The 20,228-nt window shown below is 43.1% G+C and overlaps 1 long non-coding RNA gene and 1 pseudogene across 7 annotated transcripts; one reads left to right on the top strand and one right to left on the bottom strand.

The window, feature by feature from the left end:
* Positions 1-7,868: 7,868 nt before the first annotated feature.
* Positions 7,869-12,662, bottom strand: LOC134875210 (protein NLRC3-like; annotated as a pseudogene).
* A 1,393-nt stretch (positions 12,663-14,055) lies between these two features.
* On the top strand, positions 14,056-19,137 carry LOC134874706 (uncharacterized). Of its 7 annotated transcripts, none has more exons than XR_010167111.1 (3): positions 14,056-14,122; positions 15,525-17,855; positions 18,424-19,137. It is a non-coding gene; the product is annotated as an uncharacterized LOC134874706 (long non-coding RNA). The 7 variants fall into 7 exon arrangements; XR_010167112.1 differs by having other exon boundaries at positions 18,392-19,137; XR_010167108.1 differs by having other exon boundaries at positions 18,130-19,137.
* The last annotated feature ends 1,091 nt before the right edge of the window (positions 19,138-20,228 follow it).

The following is a 20,228-nucleotide window of genomic DNA, read 5'->3' as shown; positions in this document are numbered from 1 at the left end:
CAAAACCTGTGTCTCTTGCAAAGAGTGCCCCCTGTGCTGCTACAAAATCCTTCTCAGATTTAATATGCTGACTCACGCATACCCCCTACTTGGGTTGGCATACAAGTTTTTGCTGACCCTGTCAATAACTCAGGTGTCCTGTGAGCGGTCATTTTCAACCCTCCGCTACATCAAAAACAGACTGAGGAGTTGCCTGTCTGCCAGCAATCTGGGAGCCTTTATGTTGATGGCCATTGAGAAGGATGTCCTTGTGTCCCTTGATACTGACACAGTGATTGACAGAGTTGCGGAGAAGAGCGAATTAATGAAGAAAGTGCTTTTTTAAGGTGAGATTTATGATAAATAAATACATTTGTGTTAAATGAGTGGTTTAATTACACGTTTTGACAGAAAGTAATGTGATTATTGCTTTGCTCTCTCCTCTCCTCTCTCAGGATTATTGGAGGGCCATTCAACATTTTCTCAACCAGCTGCCCTGTCCCTCAGGGATGTTCCAGGGATGTGCCTTTCATTGGTGTGGCTCACAGGCATTATTCACATTTAGCATATTTGGAGTGAAGGTTTGGGTTTGCCTTTCCCTGATGTGGAGTTCACATGTGTTCTTTTTCTTTCATTAGCACCAAGGTCAAGCAGCCTTTTGTCTCAGCATATGGTGCCACTTTGAGGAGCTTTTTTTTTACATGGATGCATGGTCTTATTGTAGGCCTAATTGTCTTATTTGTATAAACAGTATATTTCTTTTATATTATTATTAAATACTGAAAAGACATTTCTAGCAGTGTTTCTTTGACAACCACTTTCACTTCAAGATGGGAATTGTGGCACTGTAGCCATCTCTCCCAAGATGAAAGTCTCTGTAAGTAAAAGAGCGTATACATTTTTTTAACATGTTAAACTCTTAACAGCTCTGCCATGTAGGCTACTGCGCTTTATTTGTACTTTTTGAAACACAATGTGCACATATATCCTCTGGTATGTCGTGTGCCTCAGCATATCGTATAAATAATCATTGTGGGCCGCCATGGCCAAAAATGCCAGGGCCATTTTTTGGTCCCAGTCCAGCCCTGCTTGTGTTAAATGTTGTCCCTAGACAAAATGTAAAATCAGTTGTAGAAAAAGTGATTTCAAAATATTATTTAAAATATCAAATAGCTCTAAAACAGCCTCTGAAATGGCATTTTGCTCTGTCCATATACTTCTTGGTGATCAACTTGCATGTCTAATTTAACATTTAAAATAGGCTTTTTACATTTTTTGCTATTTTTGTGTTAATACGTACATGTCTTTTGCAATTGTCATAGCAGTTGGGTAAATCATAAACCTATTTTAAATAACAGTCATTTTAAACTGAAGGTGTGTCCCTACATGACACAGAGGAAATAACATCATCAAGCCATGTGCTACTGCTATGGGTAGACCAAAGCTCAGTCCTTTCTTTTATTTTTCATATTTATCGCATCCTCTCAGTCTAGAACAACTGTGGCACTCCCGCCCGCTCAACCCTGTTACTCATATCATCACAATAAGACAAATTCAATTCAAAGTTATCTTTCTTTATGTAAATAACTAAGTTTCTCCTTGCCTTGAAAGTAGCATGACATTCTGCTGTTGGAGGCATGAATTCCTAAATGATAAAGCTAAAATAAGCATTGATTTGCAACTTGTTCCTATCATTCAATCAATAGGAAATGAGACACAGGGTTGCGCAATAGTAGTACAATTTATTATTTTTAGAAAAATTACATGTTTATATATCATTTAGCATAATCTACATGTTTTAAAGTTTCCCAGGATCATGAATTCCTTGTTCTGTTTATTTTAAGTTGATTGCTATTGATTTTGAGGTTCTAGCCCTCATTGAGCGCTGTTGAAAAGGAACAAATAAAATATCTAATGGAAAGTGTACCATTGATGCCTGAACTGGCCAAATCATATTGTGTGATGCTTTACTACCTCTTTTTATCAAATACATAACAAAAAAAAAAGAAAATAAAGGATTAATTTTTTTCAAGTTTTGAAGTCAAAATGTCCTCCAATTCTGGAATGACCCATTTATGAGAAATAATTTAAGCAGTTAAATTATTAAATAAAAATCTTCTAACGCATCCCCTGCTTGTTGTACTACATCCATACATGTTCTTGAAGATATAAATGCTGTTGGTTTCTAAAATGAATGCATTCGATTTTAATTATGATTTCTTTTTAATTCAATGTCATTAAAATGTATTTTTTTTATATATCTTAGTGTATGTAAAAAATATTGATATTTTTTATCTATTTTCCTTTTTTTAATTAGAATTTTTCATTATTCATTTAATTAACTTAATGATTTTTCTATATCATTTTTTCTCCCAATTTTTTTTACATCCCTCGGAGGTAGTGAGGCATCACCCTAACCTTTGCATATCTGCTCTTATTTCTTTTGGTGTTTTTACATTTTTATAATATCCATCTGTAGTGTATGTTTGTCTGAAGTGATTTCTGCAGCACTTGTGTAGTAAATCAGAAATCCTTTATTAGTCATAGACAATACTTACCAAAATTAAGCATGCATGTTTTTCTAAACCCATTTGTGTATCTTAATGTGAGAACATTAATGTGTAGGACACAACTGTACAACAAGGTAGTCATTTATAATTCAACACAAGAAAAGAATCACCGAATTTATGCTAAAACATATTCTTTTCAAAAAAAGGCACTTCACTTTATAACAGTGGCACTATGGAATATTTCCCAAAATAAAAACTCAGTAGGAGAAGCGTTTGATATTTTCTTTTGATATTTTGACTATTATTTTATTCAATTCCATTTTTTCAAATGTTTTTTTTATGAATTTATTTAATATTTGACTATTTTTGATTATTCTTTGTTGTAGTTTTTTATAATAATAAATAATAATAATACATTTTATTTGTATAGCGCTTTTCTAAAACCTCAAAGACACTTTACAGAGATACAATTCATAAAAACATAATTAAAACACAACATTCATTTACAGTTTAAAAGCAGTTTTGAAAAGGTGAGTTTTGATCTGGGATTTAAATAGGGTGAGGTCGTGGCAGTCACGGATGCTTTTAGGGAGTAAGTTCCAGAGGGAGGGGGCAGCGACAGAAAAGGCTCTGACCCCCCAGGTCCGGAGTTTGGTCCTGGGAGGAAGTGAGAGGAGATTTGCGTCTGACAAGCGGAGGCTGCGGGAAGGAGTGTAGTGCTGGAGCAGGTCTGTGAGGTATAGGGGGCCTGGTGATGGAGGGCATTCTGGATGAGGAGAAGGATCTTGAAGTGGATGCGTTGTGGGACGGGGAGCCAGTGGAGGTACTGCAGGCCAGGGGTGATGTGGTCACGGGAGCAGGTGTGGGTGAGGAGACGGGCGGCTGAGTTATGGATGTACTGGAGTTTATTGAGGAGTCTGGATGGTTTACCATGGAGGATGCTGTTGCAGTAGTCTAGTCTGGATGAGATGAAGGCATGGATCAGGGTTTCGGCAGCAGAGAAGGACAGTGATGGGCGGGGACGGGATATATTTTTGAGGTGGAAGAAGGCAGTTTTGGTGATGTGCTTGTTGTGGTTCTCAAAGGAGAGGTTGCTGTCGGAGATGACTCCAAGGTTTCGGATATGAGGGGAGGCAGTCAGCATTGTATTGTCGATGGTGAGGGATAGGTTGTTATTGTTTTTGGTAAGGGATGTAGGACCGATGATGACCATGTCAGATTTATCCCAGTTTGAGGAAGTTGTTCTGCATCCAGGATTTTATGTCAGTGAGGCATGAGATTTGAGATGGTTGAAGTGGTGATGGATTTAGTTGAGATGTAAAGTTGCACATCCTCAGCATAGCAGTGGAAGTGGAGACCGTGGCGGCGTATGATGTTACCGAGGGGAAGGAGGTAGAGGATGAAGAGGAGAGGACCAAGCACCGAACCCTGGGGGACACCTTGGGCAGGGGAGCAGGGGGGTAGGTGCAGTTGTTGATGTTGATGAATTGATGTTGGTTTGTGAGGTAAGACTGTAGCCAGGAGAGTGCAGTGCCAGTGCTGTTGAGGGAGGTTTCGAGCTGGGAGAAAACAGTGGTGTGGTTGATAGTGTCGAAAGCTGCAGTGGGGTCAAGGAGGATGTACTGTTAATCCGGTTTTCTTGTAGAGTCTTTCAAGTTGGCGTTTTCGGGATTTCATTGTGTGGAGTTCAGGAGTGTACCAGGGTGCGGAGTGAGTGAATGTGACCGTTTTGGTTTTTATGGGAGCCAGCTGGTCGAGACAGGAGGAGAGTGTGTTGTTGTAGAAGTGCACAAGATCAGAAGGATTATCAGACATCAATGGAGGGGGCGGCGGATAATATTGTAGAGATGGCAGCAGAGAGAGCGTCGGGGGAGAGAGATTTTATGTTTCTGAAGCGTATTTGACGTTTTTCTTTGGGGGCAGGGACTGGTATGTCCATTTCCATAGTGATGGCCAGATGATCCGAGATGTTGAGGTTCAGGCTGGAGAGTTGGTGAATTGTAAGCCCAGTTGAGCAGACAAGATCCAGGATGTGTCCACGGCTGTGGGTGGGGAAGTTGATGTACTGGGTGAAATTGAAGCATTGTAGCAATTCCAGGAATTCTGTGGCAGTTTTACTGTTATTATCATCAATGTGGATGTTGAAGTCCCCCAGGAGGAGAACGGATGGTGAAAAAGCACATAGTTGAGTCAGGAAAGCACAGAAGTCGGAGAGAAAGGAAGGGTGTGTGTGTGTGGTTGGGTTCCCCGGAGTAATCCCGTTTCCAGCAGTGTGTCGATGTTATCTGGAGACAGGTGGTGGTTAAAGTTGTGGAGTTCAGACACGAAGTACAGCGGCGGCATTGTCAGGTAGAGTAGCGTTAGCACGGAGCTGGTATCAGCAGGTGACAGAGTGCCGAGTGTCTGGTGAAGGAGAAGCGTTGTCCACGGCAGGAGTATCCAGGGGTTAATCCATAGCATGCCCACGGAAACACAGAGACAGTCCGGCGAGTAGCAGAGGTAGACTGACAGGCTACAGGCTGGGTTAGCCTTACCTTAGCCTCCAGGAATGGTAGGACGCCTGTTGCGGTGGTGGGTAGAGCTGACCATACCGGGAAGAGCAGATCCCGGTGTGAAAAACAGTTGGCTTCGGTGTGGCTGGTGATGTTACTGACGAGGACAGTTGAATCTGATGGTAGACCGGTAGCAGGACAGTTGAATCTGATGGTAGACCGGTAGCAGGACAGTTCAATCTGATGATAGACCGGTAGCAGGACCTCGGAGAGACAAGCTAGCAGGTGAGGCTGAAATGTTTGGTTCAATGTGGTGTATCCAAATGCCTAGTAGGATAGCTTTGCAGTACAGATGAAAGTAAGTTAAACAGCAAAACATACACAACAACAGTAACAGAGCGGCAGCCAAAGTGCGCCAGCGTCTGGCAGCTGAAAAATCAATGAGAGACTGTGCATATATATTATATTTATAATTTTACATTTAATATTATTTTCTTCATTCTATATTTAAGTTTCTTGCAACATTAAGTTAAATCATTTCCTTCTATATTATATGTATTTCTTGTAAAGGTTTTCTATTATTAATTTCGTGTTTTACAGAATTTATGTTTTAAATTATAATCATTTTTTAAAAAGTTAATTAAATACTTTACAATTTTTCTCTCCTTTTTATAATATGTTATTGCATTTTTCTTCCTCTCAATTATTAACTTACTGGTAAATGCTTTTTATATTATTTATACATATTTTACTAATTTCTTTCTAAATGTTTTGAGTAGATTATTAAATTCAGGTTAGAGAATATTTCTTCTACAACATATTTATGTGTCCTGTAAAGTTTATTTAAGTATTATTTTTATATTTTTTGATGGTCTTTCCTGTGTCCTATCTTTAATGTGAACATGCATCCCTCCTAAAGAGTGAACAGCCTGCAGTGAGTTCAGCCTTGTAAAACAGAGCAGAGAAAGAAACCATAAAACCCTTTCCGGTTCGAGGTGTCCCCCTGTAAGCAGGACATTTTAGGCAAATTTCGAGCTCTGCTCCACTCTGTTTTGAGATCAAAGCACTCTTGCAAAACAAGGTTATTTTTCACGACTTGCATAACAATGTAAATCTTCACAATTCCCGGTCACTCCGCACATTTTGAGGCCTTTTTTTGGGCATGTCGCAGCGACGCTAGTAGACTAGTAGCGGTCCAAGATTCTAGGAGGAAGTTGAAGAATTATATGACTGGTTATGCAAGATAAACGTGTGTGTGCCGCTTCACCTCAGGCAATAAAATAATAAGACATGAACAAAGAGAGACAGCAGCCAAAATGATTGCAGACAGAGAAACATGGAATTAAAAATGTTTTTGTTTTACTATGAGGACTTTAAAGATCAGAGTTTATAGCTTGATGACAGGAGGATATGGTTTCAGTACTCACATTTCTTCTGGATCTTGGCTCAAAATAGTTTAAAAGTTTTAAATAAGTGTTTGTTCTTTGAGTTATTCAGTTTCAGAGTCCTGACTGATCGATTGCTTTACATCCAGTGATGGGCAAGTTACTTCCAAACAGCATACAGTACAAATGACTTATTACTGTCTTCTTAAAGTAATAAGTTACATTACATTATTACTGTCTCTGAACTGTAATGCGTTACACTACTTTTGTGTTACTTTGAGTTACTTTCACCAAAATAACCTCTAAAGTATGGCTTTAAATGCTATAATGTAGTTTATTGCAGCTCATTAATTAAAGCTATCTACCTATCTGCTGAACATTAGGGAAAGAGCTAGAATTTAAACTCATGCTCCGTTTAAGTGGGCTGAATAATATGTGATACCGGTAACATGACGTCTCTGTGTGTTATTACTAACATGTTAGTGGAGCCTCTGCACGGCCCTGTGACCTGCTGTATATGAGCGAGTCTCTATGGCAACGTTAGCTCACCTGGTCATTGGTGTGAGGACAGAGGCTGCAGATCTTCAACACTCTGCCACGAGTCTCTGAACTTCTTGGGTTTCAAGCAGCAGACCCAGAGAAGGTTACCTTCTGTTGCTTCGGCCTGCGCGCTCTCCTGTCTTATTCTTTTCTTTTCTCAGAGCCTGCAGCTCTGCATTGTGAGCCTGCAGCTCTGCATTGTGAATCTGTTTCTGCAGCCCTCTTAACCAATAGTAAACAGGCTTACTGAGTTACTATTCTACCTGCACAATTATTGCTCTGGTGTCAGAATGTCTCTCAAATGTTTGTGATTTCTTAGAGACAAAACACCACATCATTTAGGGTTAAAATGTGTTGTAACTGCGTTACTGAGGATTCTAACATATATTATGTTACCCACATTTCAGAAGTAATGCGCTATATTTCTGCGTAACGCGTTACACCCAACACTGCCTACATCCCATCATATCTTCTCTGCAAACTCTACGACTGACTGCCCTCAGCCCTCAGGAAAACAAACAGACGGTAACACTCTTCTGTAAAATCCCCTATGTCTGTTAGAGAGTTGGCCACTAACTAAAATGAGGCTTTGCATTGTCAGCTTACAATATATTGTTTGTGGGAGATTGAACAAAAGAAAGCAACGGCAGTGGGTAACATCACTGACTTGAAGTGATTCCCCAGAGTGAGGAACCCCCCCTGAGTTTAATACAATACTGCTTAACCAGCAGAGACTGAGTCGAGCCCTCACTGACTTGATAGTCTCCAGTCTGCAGTGTGGACTCTCCAGAAGATCTCTCAGCAGCTTCATCATCAGCCTGATGTCTGCAGCTCAGTCAACACAACTCTCTCAGATTAATCTCTGCACAGAAGTAAAAGATGGAGAACTGACATGAGAGTCTGCAGGGTGGACTCTCCAGAAGATCTCTTAGCAGCTTCAATCCTGAATCATGCAGAGCATTGCCACTCAGGTCCGGCTCTCTCAGATGGGAGTGGTTGGACTTCAGAGCTGAGAACAGAGCAGCACAGCTGGTCTCTGATGGACTGCAGTCCCACAGTCTGAATAAAGAACACATGATGAAGTTTAGAAAACAATGTTTCAGCTTAAAATATTCAAGGTTTATTAATCTGTTCAGAGATGGAGAAGTAGAGGATGTAGAAGTTTAGAAAATGGAAACTTCTTCAGGTTAAAAACAGTAAGATTCAGAAAGAGAAAAAGAGCTCTCATTAATATTAAACTTCACATTGGAAGCTCTGCTCCCTCTATAGTAACTCATGATGTGCAGCCAGACAAATCAAACCCTCAGAAACGGATTCAACTCAAGATCACAAGGTTTGCAAAGAAGCAGCCCCTCAGTCTGAGTAAAAAACACATGATGTAAGTTCAGAGAACAATGGTCCTGCTGGAGATAGTTCAAAGGTTACTCATCTTTTAAGACCTTGAGAAGGTTTGGATGCCAATTTCAATAATGATGTAGATACTTGTATAAATGTGATAGTAGATAATTAAACATTCATTGATAATGCATCAGAACAACCTCATGCATCTCCCTCACACAGCTCATCAGTACTGACAGCATCTCCACTCATTCATGGAGCACAGTGAGAGTCTGTGGAAGCTCAAACACTGTCGGTCACACATTCACTGTCTCTGCTGTTATTCTTACAAATATTCAGCCGTTTAGAAAGAAACGTGAAATAATTAAAATATCTTTGTACTCAGGTAAATTATGGAATTATAAATAAATGATAAATACAGTACAAAAAGAAAAACACATGAAGTACAGACCGCTGTCTGTCAGCTCCAGCTCTGTCAGAGAGGAGGGGCCAGACTTCAGAGCTGAGGCCACCACTTCCCAGTCTAGGACTCCACAGTAAGGAATTCTGTTTCAACACATATTAACACGTGTTAACATAAAAGAAGGGGAAACATTATATTTACTTCATGCATTTGATGAACAACATTTTTGAATATAATGATGTGATTAACATTGGATGTTCGTCCGTTTAATATTTAGTTGAGTGTGATATGATCCCATGTCTGTCACTTCTTTGCTAGCTACCTTCTAGACTAGAGAAGACTAGAGTAAAAATAAATCTGATATTACTCTGTGTCTGATTTAACGATAAAGAAACTGCAATAATGTAAAGATAACTTCACTGATTTTGTGAGATACTGCATGTGATCACATGCTGCTCTGATTAAATATACTTCATTTTTTTGACAAGGAAATGATAAGAAAAAACTGTAAAATGTTGTAAATATTTTTAAATCATTACAATAATTGTGTTAATTCAATTTTGCTCTCAGAATGTGAAACAGCAAAACGCTGAATCATCTTTATTTGAAAAACTAAACTTCATATCAACACTAATTAATACAGTTAATCACATCTGGACTTACACAGCCTCTCTGCAGTTCCTCACAGCTGGAATCAGTCTCCACGGTCCGTCCTCTGATGTGTTGTAGTTCTCCAGGTCCAGCTCATCCAGAACCTCCTCTGACATCCGTAGATTGTAGGCCGAACCTGAGTAGTGTTTCACAGAGAGTCTGTTTGATCTGTTCTCTGACTTCAGGAACTCTGTGATCTCCTGATGTACTGAGTGGTTGTTCATCTCTGTCAGACAGTGGCAGATGCTCCTGTCATCAGAAATGTTAGAACTTCTTATCTCCTTCAGGTTGCTGATGGCTTTCTGAATGAATTGTGGACAGTTGTTTGTGCGACCCAGCAAGAGTCTCTGGTTGGACTCCAGACGGAGGCTGTGGAGAAAGCGGACAAGCAGGTCCAGGTGGCCATTTTCACTTTCGAATGATTCCTCCATGGCTCTCTTTAGGAAGACATCCAGGGATGGGTAATCCTGATCACTGCTATACCTGTTGTCATTGACCCAGTCTTCCTGCAGGAAGTCCTTCAGTACCGCTGTGTCTCTGTTGGTGTAGCAGTGCAGCATGTAGACTGCAGCCAGAAACTCCTGGATGCTCAGATGAACAACGCAGTAGAGTGTTTTCTGGAAGATCACACTCTCTCTTTTGAAGATCTCTGTACAAACTCCTGAGTGCACCAAGGCCTCTGTGACATCAATACCACAGCACTCCAGGTCTTCTTGGTAGAACATGATGTCTCCTTTCTGCAGATGTTCAAACGCCAGCCTCCCCAGCTTCAGAAGAACCTCCCTGTCAGCCTCCATCAGCTGCTGTGGACTCGTCTCATGTCCCTCATGGTACTTCTGCTTCTTCCTCTTTGGACCTGCAGGAAGTGTGAGTACATGTCAGTAAGGGTGTTGGGCAGCTCTCCTCTCTGGTCTGTTGTCTACATGTGGTCCAGAACTGCAGCAGTGATCCAGCAGAAGACTGGGATCAGACACATGATGTGGATGCTCCTGGAGCTCTTGATGTGAGAGATGATCCTGCTGGATAGTTCTTCATCACTGGATCTACTCCTGAAGTACGCCTCCTTCTGGGCGTCAGTGAAGCCTCGGACTTCTGTCACCCTGTCCACACACTCTGGAGGGATCTGATTGGCCACTGCCGGTCTGGAAGTTATCCAGACGAGAGCTGAGGGAAGCAGCTTCCCCCTGATGAGGTTTGTCAGCAGCACGTTGACTGAGGACTGCTGTGAGACATCAGACACAACCTCACTGTTTCTGATATCCAGAGAGAGTCTGCTTTCATCCAAGCTGTCAAAGATGAATAGCACTTTACAGACAGCCAGCTGCTCTGCTGTGACCTTCTGTAAGGTCTTTAATTAACATTGCGATTTAAAAAAAATCAATGTTGAGCAACTAAAACCAACCAACCTGTTTACTGAAGAAATGTCACTTTAACAGCTTTGTAGAAAGTATGAGTGGGTAATATTACGTTACCAGGAGTCAGCATAATTTGGTCAGCCATCAAAGATTTTACCACACTGACTATAATTGGGTAACTACAATTTAAGACATTGTTAACAATATTGCTGATTAATGGTGAGGTGGGACTTTTGGCAATATTTAATTTTTCAATGAACAAAAATGTGATTTAGGACCTAAATTTGCTTGATGTGCTAATCCTGCGGGCCCACCACCTACGGGAAACAACGATGGGGTCGGGTGGGCTGCCAGAAGGGTGGCAGTGAAAGCAGAGGGTCTCGACGGACCAGACCCGGGCGGCAGAACCTGGCTTTGGGGATGTGGAACGTCACCTCTCTGGGGGGGGAAGGAGCTTGTGCGGGAGGTGAAGCGTTATCAGTTGGTTTGTTAGAGTTTACCCCAGTGGACGAGAGGCCGCATGTTTTGGACACTCGGGTGAAGAGAGGGGCAGAGTTGTCAAATGATCACCTTCTGGTGGTGAGTTGGGTCGAGTGGCAGGGGAAGCCTCTGGACAGCCCTGATAAGCCCAAACGTGTAGTGCGGGTGAACTAAGAACGTCTGGAGGAATCCCAAGTCCAGGAGGCCTTCAACTCACACCTCCAGCGGAGCTTTTCAGACATCCCTGTGGAGGCTGGGGACATTGAACCAGAGTGCTAGTAGACACCGGTGGTCAGGGAAGCCTGAAGAAGATTGAAGAAGGAGGCATTCCGGGATATGTTATCCCTGGGTACTCCTGACGCAGTTGCAAGGTATCGACAGGCCTGAAGGGCAGCAGCCTCAGCCGTGGCCGAGGCAAAGCAGCGGGTGTGGGAGAAGTTTGGAAAAGCCGTGGAGAAGGACTTTCGGTCGGCACCAAAGTTGTTCTGGAAAACCGTCCGACACTTCAGGGGGGGAAGCAGGGAACCATCCAAGCTGTGTACAGTAAGGATGGGACGATGTTGACCTCAACTGATAGGGTGTTAGGGCGGTGGAAGGAACACTTTGAGGAACTCCTGAACCCAACAACTCCGCCCTCTATGTTAGAGGCGGAGCTGGAGTATGAAGGGGGATCAACTCCAATCTCACGGGGGGAAGTCACTGAGGTAGTTAAACAGCTCCACAGTGGCAAAGCCCCGGGGGTGGATGAGATCCGCCCAGAAATGCTGAAGGCTCTGGGTGTTGAGGGACTGTCATGGTTGACACGTCTCATCAACATTGCGTGGAAGTCGGAAACAGTACCGAAGGAAGGGCAGACCGGGCTGGTGGTTCCTCTTTTTAAAAGGGGGGATCAGAGGGTGTGTGCCAATTACAGAGGCATCACATTACTCAGCCTCCCCGGGAAAGTTTACTGTAAGGTGCTGGAAAGGAGGGTCCGACCGATTATTGAACCTCAGATTGAGGAGGAACAATGCGGTTTTCGTCCTGGTCGTGGAACGACGGACCAGCTTTTCACTCTCGCAAGGATCCTGGAGGGGCCCTGGGAGTACGCTCATCCGGTCTACATGTGCTTTGTGGATTTGGAGAAGGCGTATGACCGGGTTCCCAGGGAGATACTGTGGGAGGTGCTGCGGGAGTATGGGGTGAGGGCGTCTCTATTCAGGGCCATCCAATCTCTGAACTCCCAAAGCGAGAGCTGTGTTCGGGTCCTCGGTAGCACGTCGGACCGATTACCGGTGAGGGTTGGCCTCCGCCAGGGCTGCGCTTTGTCACCAATCCTGTTTGTGATATTCATAGACAGGATTTCGAGGCGTAGTCATGGGGGGGGGGGGTCTAAAGTTCAGTAGGCTAAGGATTGCACCACTGCTTTTTGCAGATGATGTGGTCCTAATGGCTTCATCGGTCTGTGACCTGCAGCACTCAATGGATCGGTTCGTGGCTGAGTGTGAAGCGGCTGGGATGAGGATCAGCACCTCCAAATCTGAGGCCATGGTTCTGAGCAGGAAACCGATGGACTGTCCACTCCAGGTAGGGAATGAGGCCTTACCCCAAGTGAAGGAGTTCAAGTATCTCAGGGTCTTGTTCTCGAGTGAGGGAACAATGGAGCGTGAGATGGGCCGGAGAATCCGAGCAGCGGGAGTCGTACTGCAGTCGCTTTACCGCAACCGTTGTGACAAAAAGAGAGCTGAGCCAGAAGGCAAAGCTCTCTGTCTACCGGGCCATTTTCGTTCCTACCCTCACCTATGGTCATGAAGGAGGGGTCGTGACCGAAAGAACGAGATTGCGGATACAAGCGGCCGAAATGGGATTTCTCCGCAGGGTGGCTGGCATCTCCCTTAGGGATAAGGTGAGAAGTCCAGTCATCCGGGAGGGACTCGGAGTAGAACCGCTGCTCCTTCGCGTTGAAAGGAGCCAGTTGAGGTGGTTCGGGCACCTAGTGAGGATGCCACCTGGGCGCCTCCCTAGGAGGTGTTCCAGGCACGTCCAGCTGGGAAGAGACCGAGGGGTAGACTTAGGACCAGGTGGAGGGATTATATCTCTTCGCTGGCCTGGGAGCGCCTGCGAATCCCCCAGTCAGAGCTGGTTTATGTGGCCAGGGAAAGAGAAGTTTGGGGCTCTCTGCCTGAGCTGTTACCTCCGCGACCCTGACGGATAAGCAGGAGAAGATGGATGGATGGATGGATGGATGGACCTATTTGAATTAATATCTTTGTAAATGCATAAAAAAAATACATATTTAAAAAACATGTTATTAGGTTTTTAAACGTGTTTTTACTTTTCATGTTTTAGTCAATTTGTAAATATGTGTAATCAGTGCTGTTCAGCCTACTTTCAGCTACAGAAACAATATTTCTATATTTGTATATGTATTTATGACTTCTCATTTTGTTTTTACATTAACTTCATTCCTGTTCATATTTCTATATCTATATTTTGTATTTCTTATTATGTATACACCTCTTCTACATTCATTTTTCCATCCACATCCATATATAAAATAACAATGGCAAACCTCAAGAGCAACATCTGCTATACTTAACATTTAAATAGAATAAAACTGATGTGAATAGTTGCATGCAGGAGAATTCATCGGGACATGAACCAGTGACCCTTCGGAGCTTAGTCCAAGCCCATACAGACTGAGACACTGCCACCCACAAAGTCCTGGTATCATAGAGTGATGAAATGATTTTTCAGGAGATGAATGATGATGAAATGATGATGATGCCAGTCTTGTACAGTAGGTGGCGGTATGCACCTTTAAGTTGTTTGCAACCTGCCTTATTCCAGTGAAGAAGAATGGATGGGGTGCTTGGCTCCTCCCACTAGATCAGGTGAGCTGCTCCCGGGGGCGTGGCCTAGTGTTCAAAATCGAAGGGAAATGTTTGGCGTTCTGGTTGTGTGGAAAGACTGAGGAGGAAGATGGACGCCATTCCCTCCAAAACTGAAGGTGAGCTGCTAATTGGATGTATTTCTCAGAGTGGTGAAGTTATGTTGTGTTTTTTTTATTGGAAGTTAGCTTAGCAATGGTTCCCTTCAAGAAAAAGCGTTTTATTTATTTTTGGGATGTTTGGGATTGGTCAGCATGTTTGTTTTTAGATCTGTGCTCACTAAGTGTACTTGCTCATGGTATAGGCCTAGTGTTCACTGACGGTCACTGTGTGTAGGTAATCTGCCTATAACTGCCTAATTTGCCCCACAGAACTGTCTCTATATGGCCAGATAGCACTGCATTTTGTTTTGTGCTTTTGTTTGTGTGATCCAATTGGTAATGCAGTTTTTCTGATGTTTTATCATTTGGTTGACTGATTGATATAATGTCAGGACCAGCTGAGTGAGGGAGACTCTTTCTTTGCTCAGCTCCTGGCAGTACAGGGCTTTCTGTTGATAGGAGAGGGGCTCACACAAACTGAAAGGAAACTCAGAGCCTTTTTATGGGGAACAGGCATATCATAGATAGATAGATGGATAGCAGTGATGTCGGTAACTCTAATGTGACCACTTTTTTCAGTAACGAGTAATCTAACGCGTTACTATTTCCAAACCAGTAATCAGATTACAGTTACTTAGCCAAGTCACGGTGCGTTACTATTTTTGTCATTTTCCTTAGTAAAAGACATGTTTGCTTTCTTCTTGCGTCTCGGAGTGACGTCTATGCGACAATTAAGTCACGTGTTCAGCACGAGGACAACTCTGGTGTAATACCACGCAGCCACACAAACGTAAACAACAATGGAGGGAGGAGAGAGATGCGCGTTTTCTAGCTGGAAATACAGTCACTATTTTGAGGTTTTTGAGTCAGCTAAAGATGACAATATTAAGGTTCGTTGTTCTCTGTGCTGGAGACAAAGTGCTATCTAGCTTCAAAAACACTACGACAAATGTGAAGAAACATTTGGAGTCGCAGCACGGCACAGTCAAACTTACAGAGCAAGTCCCACCAGGTGGAGCGAAGCAGAGAGCTGAGACTAAAGCAGGAGGCCCCCCACCACCCAAACAACAAAAGCTGGACCTCAGTGCAAAACCAGTTAAGTGGGGGAGAGATGAAGAAGTTGGTCGGGCAGCATGATGGACTCATTTTTATGTTGAGACGGCGGCAGGTGGGGGGGGTGTTGTCGGCAGGTCCTCTGAATAGTTCAGGAGTTTGATTTCATGTTATGTAGAGTGAGGCCAGGTGCTTCAGATTTCTCTAGGTTAGTGGCTAAAGATATTAAATAGAATTGGACTCGTACAGCAGCCATGTCTCACTCCACGCTTCTGAGAGAAATGTTGTTCTTTTGTTGGCTAATTGTCAGAGCGCTCTGTTGCTTGTATACATTAATTTAATTATGTCATGTTGTATCTGCCCTCAGAACAGAGTCTACCTCCAGAGGTCACAGCGACTTATCAGCCCTTGACCCCTGACCACCGACAGTATACATATGTGAATGTGGTAATGTCTCTTTTTGCATAACTTGCACACCCTACACACAACTTCCCGCCTACAAATCCCTTAATGGGCGGACACCTTCCCGATCATAAAGAGCTGGTTATACCCTACTGTCCCACTAAGGCGTTGTGTTCCACAAATGCAGCGTTGTTGGTTGTTCCAAGACTCTCTGAAAGTACAATGGGATCAAGTGTTACTGTGTTTTTCCCATGCTGCTTCAAACTTGAAGGTTCTGTATCTAAATTAGTGTGTCTGTGGTAACAAACACTTCTCGGATACGCTTATCTATGGGATGTATATATTGTTTTTTCTCTGCAACTGGCTGTTTCCTACACTGCTTCTAACTTGAAGGGCAACACACACTACACACAACTTCTCGCCTGCAAATCCCTTAATGGGCAGGCACCATCCGATCTTAGAGCTGGTTATACCCTACTGTCCCACTAAGGCGTTGTGTTCCACAAATGCAGTGTTGGTTGTTCCAAGAGTCTCTGAAAGTACAATGGGATAAAGTGTTACTGCAACTGTCTTTTTCCCATGCTGCTTCAAACTATAAGGTTCTGTATCTAAAGAAGTGTGTCTGTGGTAACAGAAAACACTTCTAGGATACGCTTAACTATGGGATGTGTCTTTTCAATGTTTTTTCTCTGCACCTGGCTGTTTCCTACGCTGCTTCTAACTTGAAGGGTAACACACCAAACACACCCTACACACACACTTCTCGCCTACAAATTCCTTAATGGACACACACCATCCGATATTAAAGAGCTGGTTATAGCCTAGTGGGACAGTAGCGCTTTGTGTTCCACAAATTCAGGGATATTTGTTGTTCCCAGAGTCTCTGAAAGTACAATGGGATAAAATGTTACTGCAACTGTTTTTGTCCCATGCTGTTTCAAACTATAAGGTTCTCTATCTAAAGAAGTGTCTGTCGTAACAGAAAACACTTCTCGGATACGCTTATCCATGGGATTTACATCTCAGTGGTTTTACTCTGCAACTTGCTGTTTCTTACGCTGCTACTAACCCAGCCTTCCTTGTAGTTCTTTGTGTCTGTCACTTGGTATGTTGGCAGCATTGAAGGCGTCTCCTGCATCCTGAGTCGTGGCTGTCCCTGTTGCTGTGTTCCTGCCTGACGCTCACCTTACTGCTTCTTTGATGGCAGCCAGAGGACTGTCGACATCCACCTGGATCGATCCTCATCATCTTTGAAATAGACAGACTGTTTTCCAGCGTTTGGACTACCTATGTTGTAAATATAGTATCTCTTTTCTTTCTCTGTACCTGAATACTCTTAATATGTTAAATGTGTCTGCTACCTTTTTGGTGTCCCCGTTGAAGTTGATCGTCTTCTAAATACGCACAATATAAAGAGCTGGTTATACCCTACTGTCCCACTAAGGCGTTGTGTTCCACAAATGCAGTGTTGTTGGTTGTTCCTAGAGTCTCTGAAAGTACAATGGGATAAAGTGTTACTGCAACTGCTTTTGTCCCATGCTGTTTCAAACTATAAGGTTCTCTATCTAAAGAAGTGTGTCTGTGGTAACAGAAAACACTTCTCGGATACGCTTAACTATGGCATCTACATCTCAATGGTTTTACTCTGCAACTGGCTGTTTCCTACGCTGCTTCTAGCTTACACACACACCTTCTCTCCTACAAATCCCTTAATGGGCAGGCACCATCCAAATCTTAAAGAGCTGGTTATAGCCTAGTGGGACAGTAGAGCTTTGTGTTCCACAAATGCAGTGTTGTTGGTTGTTCCTAGAGTCTCTGAAAGTACAATGGGATAAAGTGTTACTGCAACTGTCTTTTTCCCATGCTGCTTCAAACTTGAAGGTTCTGTATCTAAAGAAATGTGTCTGTGGTAACAGAAAACACTTCTAGGATACGCTTAACTTTTCAATGTTTTTTCTCTGCACCTGGCTGTTTCCTATGCTGCTTCTAACTTGAAAGCAACACACGACACGCAAAACACTCCCTAGACACACGTTCTCGCCTACAAATCCCTTGATGGGCAGGTACCATCCTATATTATACCTGTATTCCCCTCGTCCCAAATATGTATGCAACTAACCAATCTTCCTAGGAGTTTTTTGTGTTGGTCACTTGGAAGCTGGTCCCACAGAAAGCATCTCCTGAGTCATGGCTGTCCCTGTTGCGGTGTTCCTGCCTGACGCTCGCCTTACTAGTTCTTTGATGGCAGCCAGAGGATTGTTGACATCCACCTGGATCGATCTTCATCCTCGCCTAGGTAGGCACAGGATATTTTCAAGCATTTGGACAAACTTCTTTGTTTTGTCAATGGGATAAAATGTTACTGCAACTGTCTTTGTCCCATGCTGCTTCAAACTATAAGGTTCTGTATCTAAAGAAGTGTGTCTCTGGTAACAGAAAACACTTCTCGGATACGCTTATCTATGGGATTTACATCTCAATGGTTTTACTCTGCAACTGGCTGTTTCTTACGCTGCTACTAACCCAGCTTCCTTGTAGTTCTTTGTGTCTGTCACTTTGTATGTTGGCAGCATTGAAGGCGTCGCCTGCATCCTGAGTCGTGGCTGTCCCTGTTGCTGTGCTCCTGCCTGACGCTCACCTTAATGCTTCTTTGATGGCAGCCAGAGGACTGTCGACATCCACCTGGATCCATCTTCATCTTCTTCAATATTGACACAGGATGTTTTCCAGGGTTTGGACTACCTGTGTTGTAAATATAGTATCTCTTTTCTTTCTCTGTACCTGAATACTCGTGTCCCAAATAAGTATGCCACTAACCCAGCTTCCTTGTAGTTCTTTGTGTCTGTCACTTTGTATGTTGGCAGCATTGAAGGCGTCTCCTGCATCCTGAGTCGTGGCTGTACCTGTTGCTGTGTTCCTGCCTGACGCTCACCTTAATGCTTCTTTGATGGCAGCCAGAGGACTGTCAACATCCACCTGGATCCATCCTCATCTTCTTCAATATTGACACAGGATGTTTTCCAGGGTTTGGACTACCTGTGTTGTAAATATAGTATCTCTTTTCTTTCTCTGTACCTGAATACTCATGTCCCAAATAAGTATGCCACTAACCCAGCTTCCTTGTATTTTTTCTTTCTATCACTTGGCAGACTGCAGCATTGAAGGAGTCTCCTGCATCCTGAGTGGTGACTGTTGCTGTGGTCCTGCCTGACGCTCCCCTTACTACTGCTTTGATGGCAGCCAGTGGATTGTTGACATCAACCTGGCTCGATCTTCATTATTTATTAAATAGACACATGATGTTTTCTAGCATTTTGATTACCTATGTTGTAAATGTAATGTGTCTTTAATTTACACACGACATCTATTGCACTTCTGTCCATCCTGGGAGAGGGATCCCTCCTCGCTTGCTCTCCCTGAGGTTTCTTCCATTTTTTTCCCCCATTAACTGTGGGGTTTTGTGGGAAGTTTTTCCTTATCCGATGTGGGGGTCTAAGGACAGAGGGTGTCGTATTCGTAATCTGTACAAACTGTAAAGTACCATAATAATAAATATGCCAGATGAAGGCTAAAGACAAGGATGATTGACTCTTTGCTTATTCTCCATAACGCATAGCAGGAAGATTGCGCATCCATGCTTAACAAGCCTACTTAGTACTTTTTTTGCATGTACCAATCTGTGACGCTAACTTTACATGAAGGCAAGTTAATTTATAATTTATATGTTGAACTTAATATATAAACCCACTCTCACCAACTGTCTCTCTTCAACTGAACCGTTCCAAATCAGACCTCATCATCGGTCCCCCATCCCATACCAAAACCCTCCAGAATTTCAACTTCACCTTTGACAGACACACTCTACGCCCCCTGCCCCACATCCGCAACCTCGGAGTCATCTTTGAAATTCAATCACCACATAAATCACATCACCAGGACTGCCTTTTTTCCACCTCAAAAACATTGCCCTGATGAACCTCCGACTCCCCGTCCACCAACGACTTGACTTCAAAGTCCTTCTCATAACCCACAAAGCCCTCACCAACCAGGCCCCCTCCTACCTTTTCACACTGCCTCTGCTCCTCAGAAGCAAACCTCCTGTCCATCCCCACCTGTGCCAAGCACCGAACCTGGGGGGACAGAGCCTTCTCTGTCGCTGCCCCCTCCCTCTGGAACTCACTCCCACAACCCATCAGAGACTACGCTGACCTCACCACCTTGAAGAAACTCTTAAAAACTCACCTCTTCAAACTGGCTTTTAATGTGTGATAGTTATATTGCTTGATTTTAATGTGACTTTTACTTTATTTATCTGTTGTCTTTTATGTACCTCTGTAAAGCGACTTTGAGCACCTGTAAAGGCGTTTATGAAATAAATGAATTATGACTACGATAACATGTGACAGTGTATTAGAACTAAAATCGCAGGCTAAAGCTAACGTTTGGAGCAGGGGTCACCAAACTTTTTGAAACTTAGAGCTACTTCACCTTTCCACACACTTTCAGATGTCTGCTCATGCACATGTCCAAAACGTTTCTACATCTGCAAATGGTTAATCCACATTCAGGTCCATGTGAACATAATTTCAAAAGTTCAAAATATTGACTATTGCTCACACAGTCATACCCTGATGGATTTAACAAGTCTTGTTTATATATCGGGCTATGT

The sequence above is a fragment of the Eleginops maclovinus genome, chromosome 13, assembly GCF_036324505.1.
Source record: "Eleginops maclovinus isolate JMC-PN-2008 ecotype Puerto Natales chromosome 13, JC_Emac_rtc_rv5, whole genome shotgun sequence".
Lineage (NCBI taxonomy): Eukaryota > Metazoa > Chordata > Actinopteri > Perciformes > Eleginopidae > Eleginops > Eleginops maclovinus.
Note: the sequence above shows the minus strand (reverse complement) of the source record. Positions and strands in the feature narration are given on the sequence as shown.